Genomic DNA, 5603 nt, shown 5'->3' on the forward strand with positions numbered 1-5603 from the left:
GAGGATGAGATGGTTGGATGGCATCACTGACTCAATGGACATGAGTTTGAGCAAACTCCGGGAGTTGGTAATGAACAGGGAGGCCTCGCATGCTGCAGTCCATGGGGTTGCAAAGAATCGGACACAATTGAGCAACTGAACTGAACTGAACTGAAACAAATTGACTCAATGGACACAAATTTGAGCAAACTCCAGGACATAGTGGAGGACAGAGGAACCTGGTATGCTGCAGTCCATGGAGTCACCAAGAGTGGACATAGCAACTCAGTAACAACAACAACAAAACGTGAATATATGGGGTATATTAACCTTGCACAGTTCTTTTTGGCTTAAGTAACTTAAGGTCATTTTTATAAATTCCCTTCTTCTGTTAAAATCCTTATCCTATCACTTTTTCACCACCAATTAGCACTATTTCAAGACCTTTGACATTTTCGTAACAATAAGAAAGAAAAACCAAAATTTTGGTTGCACATCTGTTTTACTAGATTTAGAAGTTCTTGGGCGGCAGGACGCAAGCCACTGGCACTGGGACAGAGGAAAGGCAGAACTTTTTGTTATTTTTGCCAAAGTTGAAAAGCCTGCCAGGCAGAGCCATGCTGAGAGCCACACCTGGGGGCAGGGGGTGGGGGTGGGTGGAGCAGCTGGTAAATGGCAAGCAGGGTGAGGGGTTAACTAGCTTTAGCAGGCTCCCTGTGAATTGGCTGCTTTGCATAATTTCACAGGTTCCAGGATTGAGGGGCTGTTTTCAGTTGTCTGGTACCTGGCCCTGAGGCAATTAGGGCTGCCGCGTAGACACCAGGAGCTATCAGTTCCTTAGAGAAGTCACTGGGGATGTGGTCTCAGTCAGCTGCTCGAAAAGAGGAATGACCAGCCTCCAGCCAGAGCCTCAGAACTGGATCAAGACAGTCTTTTAAAAAAAAAAAAAAAAGGATATTACATGCTACAACCAAAGTCACTGACAACACCCGCATCTGTGTTTCCTGAAAGCAGGAGCCTGCCTGTGCGATTCTCCCTGTCCCTGTACCCCAAGGCCCAGCATGTCAAAGGCTCACACATTTTCTCAAGGAAACGGAATGAATCCGGATTTTCCCTCCAACAAGAGGGCAGAAAGATACCCCACTGAGACTGCTGGCCTGGATTCTACACTTTCAGTAGGTATTGAGACTTGCACTGCAGGGGGCAAAAAAAGGTAGTAAATCTATATTTGGGGGAGGGGGAGGATGTGAATAAGGTCAATACCAGTCTGTCAAAAGAGGACATCGTAACTTGAAATGTTTTCATTTTATCAAAATGACAGACATAAATCAAACAGATCACTGTTTATTGTACTAATCATGTCTGAGAGCCAAGTGACGTCTGGGGAGAAGAGAAATGGGAATGAGAGAAACAGAAATTGACTACATTTCAAACTGAGCTAGATTTCAATGGTTCTACTGTGGGATAGAAGATAAGAAAGCTTCAAAAACCAAGAAGAAATGAAAGGTAAGAAATGACACTGGATAACAGAAGCTCATGAGCTCTGGAAAGAGAATTGGTTTTACAAGATCACCTAACATGAGGGGCATTTGGAAGGGTTATTGTCATCTATTGGCAGAGAAGAATGGAAAGAAAATATATCTAGATTTAGCTTGTGTGCTTAGCCGCTCAGTCAAGTCCGACTTTGTGACTCCATGGACTGTAGCTCACCAGGCTTCTCTGTCATGGGGATTCTCCAGGCAAAAATACTAGAGTGGATTGCCATGCCCTCCTTCAAGGGATGTCCCCAAGCCTGGGATCAAACCCAGGTCTTCTGCATTGCAGGTGGATTCTTTACCATCTGAGCCACCAGAGAAGCCCAGATTTAGCTTAGATAAAATAAATAGGAAATAATGTCTTGGGACTGTAGAAAATTAATCATTAGTCCAAAGAATGTAAGAAAACAGACTTAAAGAAATGATATTACACCACTACAGTGTTTCTACAGGAAGTAACACAGGATGAGGCCTTCATGATAAACTCGAGAAAGCTTTAGAAAACTCCAAGGACAGTTTCTTCATCTCATGACCAATCAAACTCTTTATAATGTTAATATATCTTGGGAACTTCCAAGAACAAAGTGAGGTGGGTCTTGGCTACAGAACCTTCTTTGCATGGGGCATTCATATGACTCATGTTCCATAGAACACTCTGTGATAAAGCCTGAGAGTTGAACTAAAAAACTGAGCACCAAGAATTGATGCTTTTGAACTGTGGTGTTGCAGAAGACTCTTGAGAGTCCCTTGGACTGCAAGGAGATCCAACCAGTCCATCCAAAAGAAATCAGTCCTGAATATTCATTGGAAGGACTGATGCTGAAGCTGAAACTCCAATACTTTGGCCACCTGATGCAAAGAACTGACTCATTGGAAAAGACTCTGATGCTGGGAAAGATAGAAGGCAGGAGGAGAAGGGGATGACAGAGGATGAGATGGTTGGATGGCATCACTCGATGGACTCGATGGACATGAGTTTGAGCAAGCTCCAAGAGTTGGTGATGGACAGGGAAGCCTAGCGTACTGCAGTCCATGGGGGTGCAAAGAGTCAGACCCAACTGAGTGACTAAACTGAACTGAACGTGATTTTTGTTTTCTTCCAGTGTTATTTGCATAGCAACAGAAGTTATTTTACCCTGTCACAATTTAAGCCACAACATTCCAGAACACACAGTGCCACCCCATCTCTTAGGGACTAACTAGAAAATTTTCCTCTTGCCTAAAATAAGTATCTATGTCCTTTGAGAAAATACATCTGGTCCCTCTATGACAATCTTGGGAGAAACTAAACATATACAATAACATCCACTCTCCTTAGTGCTGAAGATAAAAATTAAAATAAAAATTAAAAAGATCTGAAGTGGGACATAGTGAATGCTAAGAGAACTTCAGATTGATCCTAATGTTAACCATTGTTCCATTATGTTCCTGTAAATCTACTTAATTAAAAACCTAGAAAAAATCAATTTAAACCCTGGACCCAAAGCAGCAAGCTAAGTAACATTAGCAACTAGAATCTCCATTTCTGCAAAGTCTGCAAAATTTGGCAGTGACTTCTGTTGAACGAGCATCCGATTAGGACATCAGAAGTGTCAAATATCAGCACTTCACTGCATAGCTTGACATGTCAAACAGAGGCAAAAGCTGTAGTAGGCATTCTAGGAACAATAGAATGTGATGGACAGGTTTTCGCCCAGTGATTCTGAAAAAACTGGTTTCTCTCTCTTTTTTTCACTGTAAACCTCTTTGCAAGAGCTTGTGATTCTGGTGCTCTGTGGGGCAGTTGTTTATTGACATTTTGAATGCTGTAAGGTCATTTTATGATGACTTTCAAGAAACTACTGGCATTACTTTTGTTTATTTAGATTTCCATTCAATATCTATATGTTTATATGAGTCATAAACACACAGCCATGGAAGCTCCTCTGAGATCACTACTGTTACTGGAACACAGACCCAAGGAAGTCGGTGGCCTTCAATAACACCTCCAACAAGGGCTCCTTTATTGAAATCTTGACCGCAGAGCATGTGCTAGGTCTTTCGTCCCCTGGCTTGCTCAGTTCTGTCCTAATAACTAAGCAACCAAGACAGCCTAGTCAATCAGGCAGCTTGTAAATTGCTTTCGATGGCAAAGGAAATAGACTGATGGTCACACAGTCACAGGCATCAAGCTGGCATCGTGGGCTCATGTATTGCCATAGTCTCAGTGAACTCAAACCTAGGGAACCACACGTGTAGAAAACTCAGACACACTAGAATACCAGGCAGTAAAATTATAAACAGCATTCCCAAAGGGGCAAAGAAACGAAAACTGCTTTGCTTTCCTATAAGTGGAACAATCACACTTTACACCTGTTGTTCCAGTGTACCAACTGCCCTAACATTTCCCTCAGATTTTTTATTTTTTAATAAGGAAGTGTTAATAGCTGCATTGGTAGACTTCTACTTTGTATTGCTGCTTCTGACATGGTCTTAGCTAGCACTGTGGGAGATGTATGCAGGATAAACAGATATTTTATTTTAACATGTGATCAACTCTAAAAAACGTCCAGCAATAACCCATCTCTCTTTCCTCTTTTTTTCCAGACCCAGTGTAACAAGTTCCTCTCTTTTTGAAAACCGCACACTCAGCACCTGCTGGTAAACACAGTGCCCTCAGGCAAGAGAGAGCTCAGGAAGCTCATTTCTTGCAGTTGCAGAGGTGATTGAGAAGCCCGGGCTCAATATCCCTGCCTCCATCGTTGGGCCAATTGTGGTCTGGCCACACCCACACCTTTCCAAATGCGTGTAGCCACTGAGCCATCAGTTGGTGAGATCTGTAGAAATTTGAGACTTCACTGGCCAGGTGAGAAACATAAATGGAAACTAGACGCCTCGCCGTCTGATCATAGAGCTTACAGAGAGCAGCCTGAAGACTGTCATTACACAGTGTTGTGATTCACTATGTGATGTATGCAGGGTTCCCGGTGACTCAGATGGTACAGAGTCCGCCTACAATGCAGGAGACCTGGGTTCAATGCCTGGATTGGGAAGGTAACCTGGAGAAAGGAATGGCAGCCCACTCCAGTATTCTTGCCTGGAGAATTCCATGGACAGAGGAGCCTGGCGGGCTACAGTCCATGGGGTCACAAAGAATTGAACATGACTGAGTGACTAACGCTTCCACACCCATAAGGTGTATATACATATATCAGTAGCTATTTTCATTTAGTAAAGCTGTTGTGTTTTGCAATAAATTTTTTCAGCAGCAGAGAACTCAAAAAAGCCAAAAGCACATATTCAGCAAAAAGTTAAGCTCTGAATTTGATTTCACAAGAAAGTTGACCATGAGTATGAAATTTATAAGGAATATTTAACAATACAGTTTACCATCTATCATGACGGTTAAGTGATACCACTGCCCACATGAAAACCAGAACACAACTCTTTGGAAGAAGCACAAGCATCTCTTCCCAAAGTTAGAAGTTTCTTTAACACTATCTCAAAAAATGACTGTTGAACATATGTGCCTACCAAAAGAGTGTTTACAGATCTCTCAGTGAAGCATGACTTTTCACTTACCTCCAATGATTGTTCTTCTTCATTAACTTCACCCACTTTGGATTCCAAGTTTCCTTCTGGACACATGAAAAGTGAAGTAGTAACTCCATTATCAGAAGAACTGCACAAACAGTTGAATGAGGCCAGTTTTATTCCGGTGTCCTCAGTTCAGTTCAGTTCAGTCACTCAGTCGTGTCCGACCCACGGACTGCACCACACCAGGCCTCCCTGTCCATCACCAACTCCCGGATTTTACTCAAACTCATGTCCATTAAGTCAGTGAGGCCATACAACCATCTCATCCTCTGTCGTCGCCTTTTCCTCCTGACTTCAACCTTTCCCAGCATCGGGGTCTTATCCAATGAGTCAGTTCTTTGCATCAGGTGGCCAAAGTATTGGAGTTTCAGCTTTAGCCTCAGTACTTCCAATGAATATTCAGGACTGATTTCCTTTAGGATGGACTGGTTAGATCTACTTGCAGTCCAAGGAACTCTCAAGAGTCTTCTCCAATACCACAGTTCAAAAGCATCAATTCTTTGGCGCTCAGCT

The 5603-nt window shown here is 42.7% G+C and overlaps 1 long non-coding RNA gene across 1 annotated transcript; it reads right to left on the reverse strand.

Moving 5' to 3' along the window:
• Window positions 1–763: 763 nt before the first annotated feature.
• On the reverse strand, window positions 764–5334 carry LOC123334635. Its single transcript, XR_006552618.1, has 2 exons — window positions 5076–5334; window positions 764–910 (listed from the first exon to the last, which is right to left on the reverse strand). It is a non-coding gene; the product is annotated as an uncharacterized LOC123334635 (long non-coding RNA).
• Window positions 5335–5603: the final 269 nt, after the last annotated feature.

This window comes from Bubalus bubalis, chromosome 8, assembly GCF_019923935.1.
Source record: "Bubalus bubalis isolate 160015118507 breed Murrah chromosome 8, NDDB_SH_1, whole genome shotgun sequence".
Lineage (NCBI taxonomy): Eukaryota > Metazoa > Chordata > Mammalia > Artiodactyla > Bovidae > Bubalus > Bubalus bubalis.